Source organism: Lygodium microphyllum, chromosome 10, assembly GCF_053477565.2.
Source record: "Lygodium microphyllum isolate KBCC chromosome 10, Lygodium_microphyllum_v1.1.10, whole genome shotgun sequence".
NCBI classification, from domain to species: Eukaryota; Viridiplantae; Streptophyta; class Polypodiopsida; order Schizaeales; family Lygodiaceae; genus Lygodium; species Lygodium microphyllum.
This window is the reverse complement of record NC_141144.1, coordinates 45,798,211-45,810,361: the sequence shown is the minus strand read 5'-3', so window position 1 is coordinate 45,810,361 and position 12,151 is coordinate 45,798,211.

The following is a 12,151-nucleotide window of genomic DNA, read 5'->3' as shown; positions in this document are numbered from 1 at the left end:
TGCATACTCCTCCCCTAGGCCTCCCAACTGGGGCATTCTTCCCCCCCCCCGGCCGTGTTGCTGAAACGGGCCCCTGGGGCCTTCGACTATAGTCAACCCCAATTTACCAGATGTTGCGGGACCCTCCCCGGGACCCTCCAAACAAAGCCGCCTCCCCCCTGAGTGGCATCTAGTTCGGCCGTGAGGAGAGAAGTGAAAGTAGGAGTGAGAGAGAGAAGAGGAGGAAGAGGAAGAGGAGGAGAATGAGAGAAGCGAAAGAAGGAGGGAAAGAGAGAAGAGGAGGAGAATGAGAGAAGCGAAAGAAGGAGGGAAAGAGAGAAGAGGAGGAGAAGGAGAGAAGAGGAAGAAGAAGGGAGAGAGAGAAGAGGAAGAAGAAGAGAGAGACAAGGAGAAGGAGTGAAGAGTAAGAAAGAGGGAAAGAGAGAAGAGGAGGAGAAGGAGAGAAGAGAAAGGAGGGAGAGAGAGAAAAGGAAGAAGAAGGGAGAGAGAAGGAGAAGGAGAGAAGAGAAAGAAGGAGGAAAAGAGAGAAAAGGACGAGAAGGAGAGAAGAGAAAGAAAGAGGGAAAGAGAGAAGAGGAGGAGAAGGAGAGAAGAGAAAGAAGGAGGGAGAGAGAGAAGAGGAGGAAGAGGGAGAGAGAAGGAGAAGGAGAGAAGAAGGAAAGGGAGAGTGAAGAGAAGAAGGGAGAGAGAAGGAGAAGGAGAGAAGATGAAGGAGTGGGAGAGAGAAGAGAAGAAGAAGAGAAGGAGAAGGAGTGGGAGAGAGAAGAGAAGAAGAGGGAGAGAAGGAGAAGGAGAAGGAGGGAAGAGAAGGAAAGAAGAGAGAAGTAGAAGAAGGAGGAAAATAGAAGGGGTAGAAGAGAGGAGAGGAGAAGAAGAAGGAGAAGGAGAGAGGCAAAGGGAGAGAGGTAGAGGAGAAAGAAGAAGAGGTGGAAAGAAGTAGTAGAAGAAGAAGAGGAAGAAGAGTAGAATGAGAAAAGAAGAGAAGACGAAGAGAAAGAGAGGGAAGGAGCAGAAGGAGAAAAGAAGTGGGAGAGGGAGAAGGAGAAGAAGAGAGGGAGAGAGAGAGAGAGTAGAAGAATAAGTGAAGAGAAGAAGAAGAGAGAGAGGGAGAAAGAAAGAAGGAGAGGGAGTGTGAGTTGGTGAGTAACCGCAACAAGCCACACCCAAACCACTCTCTCGGCAAAGGACCCCATCCAACGGTCTTTCCCACTTGAACATGTCAACCTGAAACCCGTTAAGGTCCGGACTGCCCAATCTCCGCGAGGCGAATGGCTCCTACGAGGAAAGTCCCAGGAAGCGTAGGTTCCCAAGCTACTAGTAATGTTGGAGAGGTGAATGGAGCGACCAACGCCGCACATACAAATCAAGCCCAGGTTCTAAGCTTTAAAATTAATTAGGAATTCTTTCTCTTGGAAGGGAAGAAAGGATTGATGATGTGCATGGAACAAGAACGAGTCTTAGGGTTTTGTTTACTCTAAGAACTAAGTTGCATGCGTGAAACGGTAGAGTTTGGAATTCACATAAAATGATAAGGTTATCGCCTTACCTCACATGCAATGATAGCTTTTACTCACATAAAATGATAAGGTTATCGACTTACCTCACATGAAATGATAGCTTTTACTCACATAAAATGATAAGGTTATCACCTTACTTCACATAAAATGATAGCTTTTTAACCACTTCAGTGCATGAATAGTCATTTAGAATTCATGTTTCGCAACCATGGTTAAAAGAAACACATGAAATGTTAATTTCTGTTCATGAGATACACTTGCATCGTTAGACAAAACCCTAGAATTTCATATATGCAAGTCACATGTGATCCGGTGCATTAGAAATAAGTACTCGTTGCCAAGACTAAAGAGAGATAAAATTCGTTAGGAGGTACAACTACACTAAATGCACAATGTGCACGATGGTTAAGGCTGATTGGGAAATTCTGCATAGAACCACACTAAGAGAATTGGAAGGATCGCATGTATCTAGACTGCATCTTGAAACTCTAAACGAAGAATCATGTGTTGCCATGTGTGTTAACTGAGCTTGGTTGGAATTAGAGATTAAAGACCCTTGGTTTGGCTGCGAATAAGGTTCCTTGCCTTGACTAACCAGCTAATGCTTGAGTTAGGGACTAAGATATCCTAAGGTAAAACCCAAGGGAAAAGGGCAAGTATAAGTCAACTTACCAGGACCATTTGCTTGCGTATCTTGTTTGAAATTATTGGAATCTCACCAAGTCGCGAAAAGACCCAAGATCGGATGCTAGGAGCATTCGGGAAAAAAGGAGTCACACCGTAGCAGTCAGTCATACAAATGACCTCGAAAATGTTCGTGCTTATACTTAGGTACATTATTTGATCTCTCTGCTCAAGGAACTAATTCAAGGAAAACACTTAATGCTTCAGGTTGAAAGCCTGGAGAGAGAGGCAAGAACAGTTATCTCCGACTGTCTGCCTGGCCCTATCCAAGGGGGTTGTTAACCACGCCGGGTATATGGACCTAACCCACTGCGAGAGGTCTCTCCGTGGGTGCTACTTGGAGCGGGAGGACACTTGGGTGCCAGGGGAGGCTCTGGCTATAAATCACTTGCCACCAGATCCCGCACAAGAGGCGGACGTGACTCAAGATGGGATCTCGAGGCCCATGTACTAGTCAACGGGCGCGGAACTTGGAGTAGCAATCCTGTAGATTGCTAGGATAGCCTTCGGGCATGATATTGGATGTACTCCAGGATTTTTATAAATAAAGAGTAGTGATTGGAGAAAAATAACTTGCTTGGTATTGTTTTTGTGTCAGTGTCTAAGTTACGTGAAGGAACCCGTGATTAATTTGTTTAATTAAGTTGATTTTTCATGTCAATATGTAATGTGTTAGGTAATTAGATAACTAAAGCAAACTGAGGAAAGTGTGGTGGACGTGGCTTAGGTCTGTCCTACAGAAGGGTGGTCCTGGTTAGCTGAAAATTTTTCTCAAATGTTGAGATAATAAGACAACGAAGACCTAGTGTCGGTAGATGTAGAATTTTTGGTTTATTCTGTTTTAGGGGAAAGGAATGGGACTATGCCGTACGACAGAGAGGTTGAGCTTCGCATCCCTCTCATTTCCCATTCTCCATGAACCAAGTGCAGCTTGAAACCGCTTCGTCTCTGTTGTTCCTATGAAAGGAGGTACAACTAGAGCTCGACGCTAGCTTCTTCCTAGAGACTTTGCTGATAGGAAAGGAACCCTGACCTCAGGTCGATCCCAAGTGGGAACGGCTGGATACTTTTGCTCGGGGAAGACTTGGGAAGACCTAGATCACAAACCCTATGTCATTCCCTCCGAGTGCCAGGCGGAACCTTCTAGACCCTCCTCCCAATGGGCTGCTAAGACGTGTCCCGCAAGTGGACAAGTGGGTACATTATATCCTCACATCATCGGGATTAAGAGATACATATATTGATTGGGCAAGCTCGATTTGAGAAGCTAGCTATAAACTTTGAGGCCTTGAAAGGTATCGTTTATGTTGTAGGAGCAATTGATGGCTCTCAAATTTCCATCATTGTGCCAAAGGAGAACCATGAGGATCACTTCAACCATAAAGGGTTCCATTCAATTCGATTTCAATTAACATTTGCAACAAACTATTTTATAAGGAACTATGATGCAAGATGGGCTAGTTCAATCCATAACTACTTGAATTAATTCATTAGAAGTGAGCTAGGTCAAAGGTGTGCTAGGGGTGAGTTGGGTAACTATTTTTTGGTAGGAGAGTGTGCTCTACCTAGCCTAATCATACATGTTCATACTTATCACACATGAACTATAATAAGAATTTCATATAATCTAGCCAAAGATTGCTAGTGGAGTGAGCTTTTGGTATGTTAAAGGAAATGTTTTGCATAGTATTGAAGAGATGTGACATGCATCTACATCACATGCCAAACCTTAATATAGTTTCTTGTCATGTATTACATAATATTTGCATATGCCATGGTGACTCTTTTGACATGGAATGCATACATGACACTAAGGCAAGCTTGTAACTTGGTAGTTCAATGGAAGAAGATCAAATAATAGCAACAAATTCAATGTTTGAGATACATATATTTAATCCTATCCAAGCAAAAAATGCAATGGAGCAAGCACAAGGAGGTAACAAAGATGGATGTGGAGTTGTAGCAAATGACTTCAGTTCTTGGGTTGATAGAGAGTATGGTCAACAATACTATTTAGAAATCCTCAACATTAGAGGCGATCATCATCATCTTTCACCTACAAGAAAATTAACTTATGTATTTTTCCATTGTGGTCTTTGATAATTGATCTACCCTCTCTTTCTTAATTAATGTTATTATTAATCTTGCTTTTAAACTATCTTTGTGTTTGAAATTTGTCATGTGAGGTAATAATTTTGCTTTTCAATTCTTTACAAACTTCACACTTTTTTCAAATAAAAAATGTTATTTGTTGAATCATCCACCACCATCATGTGAACATAAGGACAACGGAACATTTAAAAATATAAGAAGTTGGGAATAAGGACTTAGTGTAAAGTAATATTGATATTATGCCATATCGTACTGACATTGGTATAAAAGGAGAGGACATGTAAATTTTCATATCTTTTGACACATTAATATAATTACTGTCCTTCTCTCCCATCTTGCTCACAACTTCCATGGCTTCTCTCTCTTTCATGTCTTTCTCTCTCCAAATCTAGTCTTTCTCTCTCCTTGTCACTCTTCTTCTGTCTCTTCTTGCAATCTTTCTCTTTATTATGCAGTCTTCTCTCTCCTCTTTCTCTCTCTCTAGTTCACTCTTTGACAAGTGGTATCAGAGCATTGGTCTTTGATCCATTTTCCCCTTCTATTTTTCAGTCCTATTTTCTTCCATCAAAATCAATTTCAAACAAGTATTGTACAAGACAGTGACTAGTGGAGTACTGTAGACCACCTATAGTTAGTAAGAGACTACATCTGGAGATCTCCAAGGTCAGATATGGTGGAGGATGGCTAAAGTGGCAGGTCGTCATTAAATTTCATACAAAATTGGAGGTAATTAGGGTAAAGGAGAGTTAATCGAACTTAGTTTGGGAATAAACTATGGTTACTTTGAAAAGAGGGAGTACTCTTTCCCCTTTCTTAGAGCTTCCTGCAAGTTTCATGGAGTTTCCAGTCAAGATCTCTTCCTCCCACACAAATTAGTGATCATAGACCTCATCTAAGCTGAGAACTAGTAGCTTCAGCCCTTTAGCTTCAAGATCATAACCATTGTGGAGGGCCATTGCTGCCCAAGCAATTCAAAACAGTCCCAAAAATTGCGACGCAATTTTCAGGCTGCATCAAGCCTCATCTCCCTGACTAAGTCTCATCAATCTTGGCTGCTCCAATCTTCAGCAAGTTATATCCTTCACTGAATGCTCAAGATTGAACTCCTATTATGGATCTTCAGCTCTCCTGTAAACCCTAGATGAACAATCCATGGCAACCATGAAAGCTTCAGCCCAGGCTTTCATTTCTCAACAATTTCTTAAAGATTCTTCATATTTTCAGTCAATGGGATCATTTCAGTAAGGATTCTTCAAGAAATTGCAAGGATCAAGCACGATTGGTCAAAGATTGAAGCTCAAGAGCTTCCATGGAGCCAAAATTTGGGGTTAACGGGTTTAATGCTTCGATCTCAAGCATCTGAAGCTTCAAGATTGTTCTTAAACATTGAATACAAAAGCCTTGAAGATTATTTTGGCAACATTGGACCACCGAAGGCTTTATCAAGCATATGAAGATTGATCAAGTCATCATCAACCTTGTCAAATGTACTTTTCTTCAATTCTTAATCTCTCTCATTAATCCATTTGCTAAGCTTAATCCATTTGATTGAGAGATTAAATAATTGAATAATATCCATCAAATTTCAGCCAACCCTTTCTTGAATTAATCCATTCATGTAATGCAATGTTTGCTCTATGCATGTTAGTTCTAATCAGTGAATTAGAGGCTTCAATCTGAAATTTCCAGCATAACACTTGAATCCAATTGATTAAATCTATTGATTGATGAATTTGCTCACTATAATCCATTGATTGGCTGAATTCTTTACCCAAGCTGAAATATTGTAAAAGGGTAAGTACTAGCAACCAGTGAGTCATTGAATTGCATTGATAATACCATTATCCTATCCACTTTTGCAAAATTCTATACATATGCATCTCATGAAAGGGGCTGAATGAATATTTCAGAAATGCATTTCATGCTGATTGATTAGATTAGCAAGCTATTGCCATGTTGATATACCCACCGAGGAAAAAGGTGGATGCTGGGGGAGATAGTGGGACAAAAGAGAGGTGACCCTCCCTCACTATCAAAGATCCCGAAGGGGTGCAACTAACCGACCTAGGGGGAACTTTGTCCACCTCTCGGTGATTCGAAGCCCGTGTAGGGAGCCTATCATGCTGTTTTATCCCTCACATAGGTACAAAGAGTGGAGAATTGAAGATTGAAGACTTTCCAAAGGCTCAAGTACCTTCAGGATCAAAACACGGTAAAATAGGGATTTTACAAGGCACTACAGGGCATTTACAAGTTGTTACATATACACCCTTCATTATTGAAGTATAGATGCAGGTACTACAAGGTACCCACAAGTCCTATTCAGCCTTCTATAGGGTTTGGTAACCATTTGGGATTACTATCTTACCTTACAGGGTCAAAACAAGGCACTTACAGGTTAAAACAGGGTGCTAGCCTAGACAGTTCAGACTCAAAAATCGAGTTGCAAAATTTTTTGTCCTAAATTTGTTATAGCGTGCTATAGCTCATCTGGAAGAGGCCATTATTGGATTTGATTTGAACTAAAACATTTTGAAATCAGAGTTCCCTAGAAAAAGTTATAGCCATTTTTCTGACAAGGGGTACTGCATGACTGTACTATTATGGCAGGACATAAGGGTAAAAATAAGGTCCAGGATGATTATGCTTAGCAAATTAGAGGTTCCATGTTGGATAATGCACCTCAAGAGAGCCCTAAAGAGCCTCAATAATAAGGGAAAGTTAGTATACTCAATAATACCTTGTGCATACATGAACAAAGACATATGGAATGTCATGAGGCCATATTATTAAGAATGGAGCCAATGGTTTTGTCTACTGATCAAACGAAGTCTTCCATTGAGAAGTTAGTAGATTCAACGACTCAAACAAAGGCTTCTATTGATAAGTTGGTGGAATCTAATGCTCAAATTATGGCACAGTTCTCCCAATGGATGCAGATGCAAATGGGATTTAAAGAAGGTAAGGAGAAAGCTTATTCAAACAGTGAGCCTTCAATCCCACTTTAGCCATCTAACCAAAATGGTCATGGTCATGGGATTATTGGAAGAAGAGGCATCCCAAATAGCCAATATGAAGTAGGTGAGGCTTCACAAAGGCATGATGACTATTTGGGTAGTTTGAATGGAGCTAACTCTCAAGCTTTTGGGCTAAATACTCAAATTCCTAGGGGTCCTCTACCAGCAGGAAGATTGCAAAGTGGTTCTTAGCCACCTATTGGGAGATTTTCATCTCAATTTGGGAGTTCAATGCACGATACTCATGATCAGTCTATTTTGGGATAGCAACCATTCCATGAAAGAGAGCTAAAGGATAAGATTGTTTTAGCCAAATTTAATGGTTAGTCATCTTCACCATCTGATTTAGAGGAGTGGACCTCTAAGATGGAATCCTACTTTGACATATTCCCTAAAACTAATGACATGAAGATTCACTTTGCTTCCTTGCATCTGGAGGGATTTTCCCATACTTGGTGGAGGTATATAAAAAAAGAAAACATACTTGTAGAGAATTGGGAAGCTTTCAAGGCACTTATGGCTGAAGTATTTGTCTCCCCTCTTGAAAATGAGAAATTGGCACGGAGATGGTATGGTTTGGAGCAAAGAAGCCTAATTGTAAGGGAGTACACTAACCAATTTCTCAACCTAACCATGTATGTAGAAAGTATCAGTGATGAGGCTAAGCTCCACAAGTACATGTATGATTTAGAGCCATCTTTATGAGCTGATGTCATGGCACAAAACCCTACTTCTCTCTTTAAGGCTATTAAGCTTGCGAAGCGCTATGGAAGAAAATATAGAAGATAATCTTCATTTCAGCTTGGTTTTTGATAGCCAAGGACTGTTTTTAAATAGGGGCAAGTTAGTAACACTTATGGCAGCAATCATGTGCCAAATGGGAGCTTACATGTACCAACTTATCCACCATTCAATGCTTCTAGACCTCAAAGTAATTTCAGGATAGCAAATAGTCCTAAAGTTGACATCAAACAAGGGGATAGCAAGCCTAAATCCATTTCAACCAACATGAATCCTAAGTCTATTCCTATAGATCTTTACAAAGAAAGAAAGGAGAAAGGCTTATGTTTCAAGTGTGGGGAAAAATATACACTTGATCATGCCTCAAAGTGTGTATACAAAAATGTCAAACCCAAGCTTTAGAGTATGTTCGTTTTTGAGGATTTTGAAGATGAGATGGATGAACCTAATGCAATTGCACTTAATGTTGAAAATGAAGACCTTGAGGAAGAAGTTGTGCAAGAGTATTTATATGATTCAGCTAACTCTTTTCCTTTTAATCCAGGTGGGACTTGTCATGAGCCACTTGCTACCACTAATTTTCTATTTCCATGGATGCTTGGACAGGATCTAAGAGCCCTAATACACTCCGTATGAAGGGAAAAATTTGTGGAAAGCTAGTGTTCATTCTGATAGACCATGGCAGTACTCATAGTTTTGTGAATAAGTCCATCATGGGCAAGCTGAATTGTATTCCCATAAATTTACAGCAGCCCATTAGAGTTCAAGTGGCCAATGGTGAAGGGAAAATTAGCACATACATATGCCCACAGGTTTCTTTATAGCTGGCTGAAAATTTTGAAGCAAAAGTAAACGTGATCACTTTGGAAATGGGGCCTATAGACATCGTACTCGGTTGTGATTGGATGATGATGTTAGGCAGGATTAGTATGGATTTCTCACAGTTCTATATGGAGTTTATCTTCAATGGACAGCTCATCCATTTACAGGGAATTCCTAGTAGATCAGATTTTCAGCTTATTACCATTCAACAACTCAAAAGGGAGTACAAGAGGCGCTCACAAATATTTGTTTTTCATTTGAATAAAGAGATGAAAGATCAGCCCAATAATTCAGTAAACCATCCAGTCTTGATAACTCTTCTTGAGGAGTATAGGGATTTGTTTGAAGTACCTACTTCATTGCCTCCCAAGAGAGAAGTAGAGCACCCCATTGATTTGGAGCCCAACTCAAAGACAATCAATAAGCCACCTTACAGATTATCAAAGTGTGAACGAGAGGAGGTAGCCAAGCTAATCAAGGAACTTCTTGAGATGGGATTCATTGAACCAAGTTCTTCACCTTATGCATCTCTAGTTCTGTTAGTAAAAAGAAATATGGATCTTTCAGAATGTGCATTGACTATAGGGATCTTAATAAGATCACCGTGAAGAATAGGTATTCGATACCTAGGATTGATGATTTGCTTGATGAGCTTAAGGGGGCTCAATTCTTTACAAAGATTGATTTGAGGTGACGGTATCATCAGATTCACATGCGAGAGGGTGATGAATTCAAGACTGCTTTCAGGACTGATCAGGAGCTCTATCATTTCTTAGTGATGCCATTTGGGCTTACAAATGCTCCAGCTACCTTCCAAATCTTGATGAATAAGATTTTACAGCCTTTTCTCTTTCTGTTTATCTTGGTGTTCTTTGATGATATTTTGATCTACAGTAAGACTTTACAAGATCACTTGGCACATATGAGGCGGTTTTTTGATGTATTGAGACATCACAGGCTTTTTCGCTAAAAGGAGAAGAAGTGTGCAGACTGAAGTGAAATACTTGGGACATATTGTTAGTGAAAAAGAAATACTAGTTGATTCCAAGAAGGTGCAATGTATAAAATATTGGCCAACACCCACTACTACTACTTCTCTTAGAGGATTCCTTGGTTTATCTTCATTCTACCGCTGATTCATTAAGCATTATGTGGCCATTGCAACTCCTTTGAGACTGATAGGTTGAAGAAGAAGGCTCTCTTTTGGGATGCTCTTGTAGATAATAGCTTCAACTAGTTAAAGGGACTCCTTACCTCTACTCCTATCTTAGTATACCCGGACTTTTCCAAAGAATTTACCATACAGTGTGATGCTAGTGGCCGTGGCATTGGGGTTGTTTTGTTACAGGAGCATGGAGTGATTGCCTTTGAGAGCCGTAAGCTTGCAGATAAAGAAATGGCTATGAATGTTTATGAACAAGAGATGTTTGCTATCTTGCATGAATTAAGAAGTGGCACCATTACTTGTATGGCAGTCGATTCAGAGTACACAGTGATCATAGGGTTCTTAAGTATTTCCTTACTCAGTCCAATCTTACTCCTAAGCATGTAATTGGGTAGCTACACTACAGAATTATTATTTTGACATCACTTATACGAGGGGCAAAGACAATATAGTGGCTGGTTCTCTTTCTCATATGTAGGCTTGCAAAGTTTCAACTATAACTAAATTGCATAATGATTGGATTGAAGAATTACAAGAGGCTTATCTTTTGGATGAACAATTTAGCCATATTTTTCAACAAGGTCTTATGGAAGAAAAATCGCATTATCAATTCAAAAATGGCCTTCTTTGGTTGAAAAGCAAGATTGTTATTCCTTCTACCTCTTCTTTTACACGGAAAATTATGGAGGAACTACATTCTTCGCCTTTAGCTGGACATTTAGGAGTTTTCAAGACCTCTGACAGAATCAACAAAAGCTTCTATTGGAAAGAACTGTGGAAAGATGTCAAGGAATTTGTCATGAAGTGTATGCCTTATCAACAGAATAAGGATAGCACCCATAAGCCAGGAGGTTTGTTACAGCCATTACCTATTCCTACAGATGGACTCGTATTACTATGGATTTCATTACTAGCTTGCCTACTACTAAAAAGGGATGGAATAGTATATATGTGGTGGTAGATAGACTCACAAAGGCAGCCCATTTTATTCCAACCAAGATTCACTTTACTACTTCTCAAGTGGCCAGTCAGTCTATGAAGCATATTTTTAGACTACACGAATTACCACAGGTGATTGTTCATGATAGAAACTCAAAGTTTATGAGTAACTTTTGGCAGGCGGTATTTACATCTATGGGCACTAAATTGGCTCCATCTATGGCCTATCATCCATAAATTGATGGACAGACAGAAAGAGTCAATAAATGGTTGGAGACTTATCTTCGCCATTTCTGCTTTGATGTCCAAACTTCATGGAATTCTTGTTTACACTTGGCTGAGTTTGCTTATAACAATTCTACCCATGCTAATATTGGAGTTTCACCCTTCAAGGCTTTGTATGGTTACAATGTGCCCTTACCTACAGTCATCTTTAATGAAAGGATCAATCCTCATGGGAAGGAAGAGTTAGAAAGAATGCAGACCTTTCTTCAGCAATGCAAGATGAATCTTAGGAAAGCTCAAGACCAAATGAAGATGTATGTTGATGAAAAGAGGCAACCTTTAGAGTTCCAAGAAGGAGAGTTGGTCTTAGTGAAGGTGCCCAAGTCCAAGTATTCTACATTAAAAGATGGATCTAGTAATAAGCTTGCCCACAGGTTTTATGGCCCTTACTGGATCCTTAAGCGAATTGGATACTTGGCATACAAATTAGAGCTTCCCTCTTCCACAAAGATTCAAAATGTTTTCCATGTTAGTCAGCTCAAGCCTTTTTATGGTGATCTAGTGAATATAGTTGATGAGCTACCATCTATTGGTGAAGAATGTCTTATTTAGTACATCCCAATGGTTGTTATTGGTCAATGTGAGAAGAAGCTTTGATCTCGTTCTATCGTGGAATATTTGATCAAGTGGAGAGTTTTACCACTTAAGGAAGCTTCTTGGAGGTCTGATTCTATATTGGATGAGTTTCCTTTCTTAAGGGATACATTGGTGGCTAAAGTTTATTGATTATGGAGCTAGTGATGATGCAGATAGGATCAAAATAGCATGTTATTTTGGAACGTTTTTTATCGTTCCTAATTTTCAAAATTAAGCTATCTATATGAGCTTAAATTACTCTTCAAGAGCTCCGTTTTGATATATAGCATGCC